General features: G+C 36.7%; 1 protein-coding gene and 1 long non-coding RNA gene across 5 annotated transcripts in view; both read left to right on the top strand.

Annotated features, from left to right (window-relative positions):
* The window catches only part of sobpa (sine oculis binding protein homolog (Drosophila) a), an 88,788-nt gene extending 81,931 nt beyond the window's left edge, over window positions 1-6,857 (top strand). For all 4 annotated transcript variants that reach the window (XM_012861550.3, XM_021315936.2, XM_021315935.2 and 1 more), the window contains one exon: window positions 1,805-6,857. The gene's annotated coding sequence lies outside the window, so the exon portion shown is untranslated. The remainder of the gene's footprint in view (window positions 1-1,804) is intronic.
* A 4,150-nt stretch (window positions 6,858-11,007) lies between these two features.
* Window positions 11,008-11,725, top strand: LOC110368473. The gene is made up of 4 exons (XR_002428101.2): window positions 11,008-11,130; window positions 11,319-11,381; window positions 11,473-11,550; window positions 11,652-11,725. It is a non-coding gene; the product is annotated as an uncharacterized LOC110368473 (long non-coding RNA).
* The last annotated feature ends 313 nt before the right edge of the window (window positions 11,726-12,038 follow it).

Below are 12,038 nucleotides of genomic sequence, written 5' to 3'. Positions count from 1 at the left end.
GCCACTGCAACATTCACACATGTAAAGGTTTATCTTTTATGGCGTCCGACATTGGAAAGTGCAAACAGTTTATTACTCTTTCAAATATTTTCTCCTATAACAAAGAATTGCAAGTACATTTAGAAATGCATTCATTATTTACTGAAGAACCAACATTTAGCTTTTTTTTTTTTTTAGAATTTATCCCTTATTTAAATGTATTCCTTTTCATTCCTATTTTGGGTTTCTAATGATTTAGTTGCACTATTCGATTTCCATTATTTTGTTACATTTTATTTATTTTAGTTCCAAAATGTGTGGATTGTGCTCGAAAGCTAGTTGAGTGACAGGAAATCAACCAGTTTTACTGAACTCTGTGTATTCTGTAAAGAAAAGAAGAGAGGCCAAAGTCTAGTCAGAAGCTTTTTTTTTTTTGGTTACTAAAAACTGTGGTTGGGGTGCACCTTGCTGATGGACTTTCAACCAAATGTTTACATACTGTACACTGGATTAAACACTTTTCTCACAATCTAACATTAGATCCTGTTTTAGGTCAATTAGGTTTAACAAAATTATTCATGATATTTTATGTGATAGACTTTTTTTTCCCCCAGATTCAGAACTGTACAAACGTCTTCTTAGATTGTTTTGGGAATCCTTCCAAAAGTTAGGTTTGCATGCTGCCTCGATCGCAGTTCCTCCTGTATAAGTTCAGCCTCACTGCATGATGCTGCCACCAATTTACTTCACTGTTGAGATGATGTTCAGAGGGTTGCAAGCTCCCCGTCCCAAAAATCCAACTGAGGCAATTATGGTCAGTTTAATTGTATCAGACCACAGATCATGTCTCCAGAAAAAAGGATCTTTCTCTCTGAATGTGATGACAAACTGTAATGTGATTTTTATTTTGGATTTGGAGTAATGGCTAATCCCTCTCTAAATGGTACAATGGTAAACAAACAGTCCATGTTGGTACATGTCAGAATCATCACATCTCTGCAGATAACAGATTCTCTCTTACAAGCTTTAGTTTGTCTATTCACACAGTCTTTTGCTTTTTTTCTGGGGTTGATAGACACAATTTGCAACAAAACATGGTAATTACTAGAACAGAGAACCCATCTACTTTCTGAATGGTGTGATGACTGGGCTTATCCAAGGTGTTATGTTTGTGTATAACTGAGCTGCCAAACATGGCATGTTTAGAAAGATTCTCTACGGAAATCAACAGGTCCACAATCATCTTGATTTTTTTTTAGAGCTTTCCATAGTTTCACAATGTTTGACATGTACCTTATAACACATCCACAGGTGAGGCCCTCTTTAACTCAAATTTGGTGAATTTATCAGAACCTTCCAAAACCACAACATCGTCATCTGAGTTTTCCCAAATAGTCTTCCTAAATGTTAGAAAAAAAGTCATACTATGATAATTATGCATTGTGTTTCAAGATCCCATTTCAACTCTGTTTGAGTTTGCCATATTTATATAGACCCTGTGTGGATAATAAATAATGTACAACTGCTAATTGTTCGCCCAATTGTTGTTGTTTTGACTCATTTTGGTTGGATATTGTATATTCTTTTTACCCTGGAACAAGAACAGTCCATAGATCGGTAAAAGACAGACGGCAGTGTGTATCAAGCCCACGATAAGTGTATGTAAACTTCTGAACACAGCTAGACATAAGATCTTAAAACTGAATGAAGAGGAAAAAAACAATCCATGAGATTTTCTCTTTGGAAATTGATCTTGAATTCCTCCACCAGGTTAACTCAAAACAGCGTTGACTCAGTCTCGTTCTCCTCCCTCTCTCTTTCACAGATGGATGCTCTGATAACCGCAGTGCCATCAGCGACTCACCTGTCTACCCCCGACCTCTAAATCCCATCACTCCAAGCCACACCACTCCTCACAGTCACACGCACGTAGGTTGTTGTCATCTCACCGTCTACCAGCACTACAAATCGCCTTTTGAGACTGAAGAGAATCCAAGAAAACTAAATTATGTGTATCATAGCGGACAGCGCTCCTCTTGTCTGTGAGACAGACCATCAGAGGGACGAATTTTATACATAAGGGACATTTTGGCCAGCAGGACCACTTGACCTTTAAACTGGAGACAGTAAATTCTTGCAACAGGAGGATTAACAGGCCCCCCACCACCGCTGCTCCTCGTGTTATTTAAAGATTCATTCTGTACTGCCCCCTATCAACACAAGCACTATATGTATTTTTCTTTTCTTACTATGGAGCTTTCTGTGATATTCAGAAGTCAAAGTGGAAAGCTTTGAAGCAAGATGACGCTACAACCAAGGTACTAAATGTTTGCCCATGTATTTTATTATTTTGGTCCTTTCTAAATGCATACCATATTTTTTGAATGATACAGATGACTCAAAATTGGAAAAAAAAGCACAAGAACAGTTCATGCAGTGCTAAATTGATTGTTTAACCTGAGCGGTCAAAGCTGCCCTTAATTATTTACATTTATTTAGCTGTTTTGACAAAAAGATTGTTTAATAAAATGGCTACGATAGAAATAATTAGCTTCAAATCAGGAAATTACCACCAGTTACTTTAGCTATTTATTCCTCCCCACATTTTATTAAATAGCAAATGATTAGCTAATAATGACTTAATTGTCAGTTTAAAATGAGCAAAAAACAGGCAAAGAGCTAACCTCTAATAATAATGGGAGATAAGTAATCTTTACCCATTTTTTCCCCTGTCTCATTTCTAACTATTAGATTTACTATATAATTAGCTGTTTGAAAATGTAATGGCCAAGTATCCTTTAATAATCATTTGGAATCTACATAATTTCTCTGGAAAATGCATCAGTAGCTAAATGCTAATTGTTCAGTTACGAGTTTTCACTTTTTTTCACCCATTTGAAAATAATCATTAACTTATCTTTACCAAATCAGTGGTTGTCTAACAAGACGTCAAGTTCGCACTTCAGTGGTCGTATACTGACTGTAAATTAATCATTATATGTTCAACCGCTATTACACCAAATTTGACCATGAATTCATCCGTAGCTAATTGCTAATGATTCAGTGGTAATTAGCATCAGTAGCTAATGCCTAGTGGTTAATTAGCCACTGATGCTAACTGCCTGAGGTTCATTAATGATTTGCCACAATTTTCTTACTTATTTCAAACAAAGACCAAAAGTATACTCCATTCTCTACTTCATCATTAAACAATTGACAAAAATCCTTCAATTGTCCAATACTAATAACAAATAAGGTATTTTTTTTTATCTTTCCTGCCTCTCCCATGTGAAAATGACCATTAATTAGCCTCTAACATATCAGTAGCTGAATGTCAACTTCACAGCTGGGTGTCAGTAAATTCACTAGTAATAACTTATTAATAGTGAGTGATTAAATTATTATTAAATAAAACAATTAACCCTAATATGAACCATTAATTAAACAAAAATAAGGAGCTAGTTGCTAATGTGTAACTAGCAATGTGCAGGCTTGTTCATTTCTCACTGATATTATTTGGTTCAGTTTCATTCTGGATAGATTTGCTAAAAAATATTAGCAATAAAGCCATAATTTGCTGGATAATATAACTGAGGCTTAATCATTACAAAATCTTTAGTTGTAAAATATATTTAGATTACAGCTAACAAACCAATAATTGCCAAGAAATTGGCTGATTAGGGCTTTGTCATTACGTTAATTTATTCTTTATTGGCCCGTGTAAATGTCCTAATAAGATTAAGATCTATTCAAATTACAGACCTACTCTACAAGGGAGCAAGGCTTAGAATAAAATCTATATCAATATAACAGTAATTGCTAAATATCTAAAACAAAAGAAACCCATCTAATGTTAAGAATAAACAAATGAACAGGTCTGGCTAACTAACAAACCTGACTAGTAACTCGTGAGTTCCCATGTGACAAAACAACATTTTAGATCCTGCTTGAAAAGTGGTTCCTCAACTGTCCACAAACTCTTCTAAATGACCTAGATTTTTGTTTGAACTTAAAGTGTTGTCCTTTGGCAATGTTGTCCGTTGTGTGTTCAGAACTGCCATCTATTCAGTTTGACTTGTATCCCGGTCAAACAAACCCAGTATTAGTTTACATTTCATTGGCGAGATGCACTGTACCAGTTTGTGAAATATGCTAAAGTCCTCTGGTGTTTGGAGACGAAACATGGAGCCAACTTTTTTATCGTTAAAGTCAGCTTTGTAAGACAAGATTAGAGCAGATAACGAATGGTTGCCTTGAAAAAATACTTATCCCAAGAAGGAGGACTTAAGAATGATTTAAAATACAGTATTCCTCTTAAAACGCAATTTTTAAACAACAAAGACCCTAAAAAAACTGATAATGCGAAAAAGTGCACTAACTTTGCAATCATGCATAGTTTTTCAGTTTATCCTGTAGCCAGCGTTTTAATTCACTCTTGACCTGAAAGGGGTCAACATATACTCTTAGCTCAGTCACACACAAAAAGCATGCAAGATCACGTCTAACAGGCTCCATAAATGTAACCATGTACAAGTTTGTTGTGAGGCAGCTGTAAGCAGAAGCTCCAGCTGAGATTACACTGCATGTAACTGTATCTGTGAGCAGCAAGTTGGGCGTTTAGGACTAGCCTCGTGTCAGCCTCAGTTTGGCAATCTTTGCAGTGTTCCTACTCTACTCTTTCTGCAAGAAACAAAAGGGTAAGAAATACAGTGTTAGAAATGTGTATTTTTTCCTTTGGATTGAAATCTAAAAAGTGATGTCAGAAGAATATGTTATTCTTTTGACTGGAACTGAATAATCAGCTAAAATCAGTTCTTATTCCCACAGTGTGAAAGATCCCGGCACATCAGATGTGTGCAAACGATGCACAGTTTCAGTTACTACAAAAGGTCACATTGACATTAAACGGTATAAAATTTCAGTTTGAAGTCTTTTCAAACAAATGACATTATTTGCACAAAGCGATTGGAGGAAAGTTGCGAGAAGTGAAACTTGCAGTGGTATCACAGATGCGCAGTCAGATGAATGAGGTCTCTAAACTAAGTTCCCGGAGTTTAATTGACTAGAATAATATAGGAATGTTAGGAAACTCATATATTTTTTACTGAATATGGTGACTCTTAAATGAGGCTATGTTTAGATACTATCCACTCATCCAGTGAAAGGTCCATTTCAGTGTATCAGCAGCAGGTTTATGGATTAGACCAGTGGGGTCCAAAGAGCTTCAAGACCCGGTGTCCTACATATTTAATTACCAGGCCTCTGGAGAGTTTGAAGACACATAGAGGAGGTCATTAGGCAATTAAATCAGCCGTGTAGAAACAAGGACACATTCAAAACCTGAGGGACACCGGTGCTGAAGAACTGGACAGAACAACTAAAAAAATATTATTGATTATTTTAATAACATTTTACTAGTAAATCGTTAAATTCTATGTGGATTTAAGATACAGGTAAGAAAAAAAAAATCTAGTGAAAAATAATCCCTATGTGGTGCTATAATCTACAGAGTGAAGGACAGGTTCTGGGGTCTACAGTGGAGGAGAAATACATTTGTATGCACTTTGCACTGACAAGTGAAGCAAAAAAAATAAATTAGTTATAACATAAGTCAAACTATTTATCAAACTGTTATCTAACTGCGACTTAAGTTTGCCAATATGTCAGCCCATTCAAAGTGAATTCAAGGCTAGACTATAAAAACATGAAGACAGAAGCTTGTCAAACATCTCTGTGTGAAATCTTTATGACAAAATGTTTTGTTAATGTCAGCTAATGTGTGGCCAATTTTTTTTTTTTTTTATTCTCTCTTCTTACTTAATTTCCAGCAGCAAATAGGTGATTCTGCATTCTGGTGCCACAAATTTAAACATCAAGTCTAACTTGTGTTTTTTCCTCTCTCTCTGTCTCTCTCTCTCTCTCCGACTAACCTAAATGTCTTGGTTCTGATTATGTCCTAAACACAGATCTTTATTATGGTTGCTCTCAACTTCTGATTGACACCTTTTAGACTCCCAGACTGTGACAAAATGCCAAGTTCTGTCTGTTTCTATGCTCTGTTGGCGGCATGAGGGGCATATCCTCTGTGCTTTAGGCGGAAATTGAAGATCTTGGAAGTCTAAATTTGGAAAACTGAATCCGTCTTTCCCGATAGCTGCAAGAGTCGTGATGAATCTCCAGCATTCTTTTTTGATGACAAATTACAGGCCTAGTTCAGAAGCCTGGAATATGCAATGCAACCCACTCCAAGCTGAAAAAAAGAAAACAAGTGGTCAGCTGACAAAAATAAAATAAAACGGTGTACGATGCCCTTATGTCTCAAAAACAACAGAGAAGTTGCCTTAAATCTTGCTTGTATAATCTCCACAGCTAGACAATGATCTTTGCTTGTAAAGACGACTCTCTCTCCTTTGTACAAAATGAAATAACTTTGTTATCTTGCTAGTGTCAATGTATAGATGATCAGCTTTTTTCTGTAACTTGTATGAATTGTCACATTTTTTGCTAAGAAGAAAACCCTCCTGTTTCTCAGTTCCCCCTGTTCCTAAACATGCAATATGTGCAACGTTATGATCTCGTGGTGGACTGTTTTTTTTTTTTTCTTGTGTGCATTTTACAGTATTATTTATTGTCAACATGTTTTTGAATTTTCAAATAATAGGAAAGGGATGGTTGGACAATAACCGGACCTTACATTTTTAAACTGGAGTCGATGCTGACAAAAGGAGGACTTTTTATTAAGACTTTGTACATAACATGTGGCCAAACTTGCTTTGGAGAAGAAAAAAAAAAAATCAAATTTTGTGTTGTAACAGTTATTGTTTAATTAAAGTGGATTACTCATGAAGAGAAATAAATAAGAGGCACACACACTTCTATTTCACTCATTCTCTGTGTCCATGAGTGCACATAATGATCAGTGATTCAATATTTAATTCCCTTATTTTTCTATAATGAAATAGGAGACATAGAAAGGATGGGCAACTGGTGAATTTAAGAGGTAAGGAAAAGTGGGACATTTATCCCATTTCTTTTTGTTTGTCCTTTCTCTAGCAATGGCGCCACCAAGAGGTAGCCACGGGGTTTAAATTGGTTAGCCCTTGCACTTATTACCCACCAACATCCCCAAGATATGTTTGTCATGTTCTGTTTGTTTTAATGTGCCAATTGTGTTTGTTGTGAATGTCTCACTGCCACCTTCCTGACGGAGACAGCGGAATAAAACGATCAATGGTATTTGGTTTCACCAGGCGACCCCAACAGTAAAACTGGTGGTCTCATCTGGCAAAAATTTCATTTATTATTATTATTATTATTATTATTATTATTATTATTATTATTATTATTATTATTATTATTATTATTATTTGTTTGTTTATTTATTTATTTACAGTATTAAGAGGTTTTGTGTGCATAATTTATTCTATTAAATTATAGTTTACAGAACAAGCAATGAATAAAATAAGGTACTCCTGTCAAGTCCAATCATGCTAGCAAGTGTTGAGTCATTGCTGGTTTTGTTGTGCAATTTAAATATTCATACCCAGTGACAAGCGATTGAAAATGCACCCAAAACTTGCAAAATTTACTTTTAGTTATATTGAATCTAAACAAATAAAGAAAATCGACACTAACATTTTCTGAATTCTGTAAATTAACTAAAAAGTCAGCAGAAATTATTGGTCAAAATCTAACATTTGATATTAAAGTGGCTCTGCGGTTGAAAAGCGTGAATCATGTGGTCTGTATCACCATCTAGTGGTGATTTCAAAGAACAAGCTTCAAACAAATAACAAATACACTATAAAGTTCACACGTAACTATTTGAAAAACATATTTCTTGTCTTTTTTTGTTTCAGAACATGAGTCAGGCACTGTGCAGAGTCTGTTCTGCGAAATGTTACGACCCTTAGAAAATGTAAGATCAGAAAATGCTGCACTGTGTAAAAATAATATAGTTGCATTCATGAGTTTATATCCACTGATTGTGGACCTAAATACCACTCAATACTGAGTTTTTACAAACCAATTTGAGCAGCTTGAGAATGCGTGTCTAACACTCAGCTGCCATTTTTTCTAAAAACAATAATCGACTGCACAAGTTTGAATTGTTTCTCTAATCTACACAGGGTCAAAGTTATACATACAGGCTCAAAATATACATGCACACCCAACAATATTTGGATAAATGCATGAGAGAAAGGGTTTTGTCGCCACACGTTTTAGTTTATTTTAATTCTGAAGAAATGTTATCTTCATTTGACTCAATTTTAAAATGATGAGAATAAAGTCGTCATATTTTAAGAATAAAGTGTAAACAAAGTAATATCTTTATAAGAACCTTTACAATAAAGTGTAGCCTTCCTCCTACTTTAAAATTAGGAATGTTGAACATTTTGTAAAGTTATCCTTTGGTATCAGTTTTACAAATACAAAATCTTTTTATCTCATCAGTATCACATCAACTCGCAACCCCACGAGGGGTCCCTCCCCCCACTTTGGGAACTCCTGCTCTAGATAAATCTGTTCAAAAGATTGGGACTGCAAACACAGCCTGTTCATTTATGACAACCAACAGCCAAGAGGTCCTTGTTCCAGCGTTATGTCAATGAGGGGAAAAAAAAGGAGAATACAGAAAAAATATTTTAATACAACTTTTCACTCTAAAATGTTTAATTTTTAGATTTTAGCTGAAACAAGTTTGCATGAAGGCAACAACCTTGAATATGCCATGAATTGGAAAGTACCTTGAGATGACATGTTTCATGAATTGGCTCTATATAAATAAAATTGAATTGAATTGAATTGAACTGACAGGACATGTACTTCAGAATAGTATGAAGAACAATACAGCAGAGCAGAAACAGGTCTACCTAAAGCCCTGTTATTTTATTTACTTATAAACAAAATGTATAAAGTGGCTTTCTGGGTGTTCTGTCCTGGTGTAACCACATCTTGCCCACATCTTGCCCTGGGTGACTGTTTTTTAAGTGTTTTTTCAGAAAGGACTTCACATACGTCAAACCCAGAATTTTATCTTCATCTGAAGATACATCCATCCATCCATATTCTAACACATCTATCCCTTGTGGGATCGCGAGGGGTGCTGGTGCCTATCTCCAGCTGTCAATGGGCGAGAGGCGAGGTACACCCTGGACAGGTCGGCAGTTTATCGCAGAGCAACACAGAGACAAACAGGACAAACAACCATTCACGCACACACTCACACCTAAGGAGAATTTAGAGAAGCCAATCAACCTAACAGTCATGTTTTTTGGACTGTGGGAGGAAGCCAGAGTACTCAGAGAGAACCTTTGAAGATACAATTTTTAAGAATATTTGTATGCTGGTCTACTTCAGCAGTGGACAGACCAAAAATAAACATTCGAAGCAGTGATGTTCTCTGAATGCACATTTTTCCCTCACTGAAAACCAAAAAGTTTTGATACATTCTGCAGGAATGGGACAAGATCCCTCTCCACCTGCTTCTTGTGGATTCATTTTATTGCAGTATATTGCCAGTACTTTATAGTTAATGTGAAACCCTTAGCATACAATCAGTTTGATAGTATTATTCAGCAGCTTTACATGTAACAAGAAAACCTGAAAACAACATGACATCATCCACACTCTGGGGCCAGACTTTCGAGGGGCTTACAGGGGCTGAAACCCATGGCCCCACTTTTTCAGGAGTCCCAAAGATTAAAAAAAGCATGTTTTACAAACTTTAATTAGCACTCATAGGTCCACATCAGGTGAAGTGTTTTAACAGTGTTGTGTTTTTGTGAATAAATAATAAACAATTTGAAAATTAAGAAGTTGTAATACATCATTTCAGGAATAACAGAGAAGTCTGCTTGGTAAAATTGTTAGCCAACTATGCATGTTCAGGCCGGCCTATTAATCCAAGCTCAAGGTCACACATTTCCAACAACTTGTGCTGCACAAAGTGCTTTCCAAACAAAACAAATATAATTTGCAGAAGTAAACATTGTGTAGGTGAGGTACAAAAACCGATTCTGACCCAGAGGCTAACATCCTTTTACATCCAGCCCTGTAAAGAGCCACTGGAAAAGAAACATTATGGAACTTCAGCAACTGGTCTTCCATTTTGAAAGATATCCAATGACTGGAGTTTGTAATCCAATGTTTCAGGCAAGTCCCTCTGGGAGGTAACCAGAAATTTACTGGAGGGTGAACTATCCTTGTAAACATGAAAACCCCCTATGATCCCTTAAAATAAGTTGGGTATGGTCACTAGAGACAAATATGTCTGGGCTTCCCTAATAGACATTTTAATCTGTCAAAATAACCTTAATAACTGGTTCAATAAAGGTGATTGCACAACAAATAAATGGATGGATGGATAGATGGATGGATGGATGGATGGATGGATGGATGGATGGATGGATGGATGGATGGATGGATGGATGGATGGATGAATGAATGGATAGATGGATGGATGGATGGATGGATTGTTTTACTTTATTGCTCTTCTATTGTAATTTAATGTTAAATTAAACTGTGTGTAACTAGTAACAAAGGGACAATCGCTAGAAAAAAAATATTGGAATATTACGTTTATCTAATGTCTTGCTGTCTGAGTTACAAAAATTTCCAATGCATATGGCTCTTTTTATGAAAAAACAGCTTCAGAAAAGAAAAGAATTCCCTTTTCTAGAGAAAACTTTAACATTATGAAACAAACCTTTACAGAAATAATGATAAAGAATCCCTGGATGTAAATTGTGTCTGTCATTTCTCCTCTTTCTGCCATACAGGATGGCTAAAAGAAGAGAAAATTGTTATGGTCAATTAAGACCTTTTTAGCATTTAATCTCCACATATTTGTGTTGTTGCTTGAAGCTTTGTAGTGAGAATTGATGTTGTAAACCTACTGTTCTCTTTAATCAGGAAAATCTGACAAGGCAAAGACAATTAATGTATGAAAAACTTGCCTGGATTGAGATAACCACTGAGTATTTTTGGTTCTTTGAGAGGTGAACCCATTAAGAGTTGATAGTCTGCAGCTGTAGTACCTGAAGATAGGTCTACTTAAGCCTCAGATGTTGGCCACACCTTCAGCTGTGGCAGGAACGATGGGAAGTGTTTGGATTCTGATCGTATGCACAGTGGCTTTTTGGCAGCAAGGTTTGTCTGGTTTTTTCACCCCACTTTCTTTGAAAGTTTGTTGTTAAAGTTTGAGCTTCAGGCTGTACAAATATGTTGCACTAATTTACGTGATTACGTTACGTAATTTACGAGTTTCAGCGGTCTGTGTGGTTTAGAAGGCTTGAGTGCTTGTCTATGGAAAACAAACATGGTTTTTCTGTCCCTAGGCTCTTGCTTGCCTGTTGCTCAAAATGGAGGCATACACTATGAGGAACAAAGGACAAGCAAATGTAAGGCATTGAAATACGGGGTTTTTGCAAGTAGCTACCTTCTAAGGGGAACATCTGACACAAATGTATTATATTTTTCTTTCAATTGCAGTATTGTCACAAAATGAAGTTCTAAAGACACCAAGTGCTTCGCTGCTGTTGTCTTCCGGGTTGACTAGCACTTCTAAAGGTAACTGTGTGCCCTAAAGCTTCTATTCTTGTATTTTGGTTGAGCCATGTAATGTAGTCTGCAATGTTAAGAATGTGTCACCATTGACTTTTTTCTTTAAGCTCAACTGGAAATCTATGAAGAGACTGAAGATGTGTCAAGTGACGCCGCCCACAATGTGTCAAGTGACGCCGCCCACAATGTGTCAAGTGACGCCGCCCACAATGTGTCAAGTGACGCCGCCCACAATGTGTCAAGTGACGCCGCCCACAATGTGTCAAGTGACGCCGCCCACAATGTGTCAAGTGACGCCGCCCACAATGTGTCAAGTGACGCCGCCCACAATGTGTCAAGTGACGCCGCCCACAATGTGTCAAGTGACGCCGCCCACAATGTGTCAAGTGACGGCCGCCCACAATGTGTCAAGTGACGCCGCCCACAATGTGTCAAGTGACCGCCCACATTGCAGTGCGCGCCACAATGTGTCAAGTGACGCCGCCCACAATGTG

This window comes from Fundulus heteroclitus, unplaced genomic scaffold, assembly GCF_011125445.2.
Source record: "Fundulus heteroclitus isolate FHET01 unplaced genomic scaffold, MU-UCD_Fhet_4.1 scaffold_55, whole genome shotgun sequence".
Lineage (NCBI taxonomy): Eukaryota > Metazoa > Chordata > Actinopteri > Cyprinodontiformes > Fundulidae > Fundulus > Fundulus heteroclitus.
Note: the sequence above shows the minus strand (reverse complement) of the source record. Positions and strands in the feature narration are given on the sequence as shown.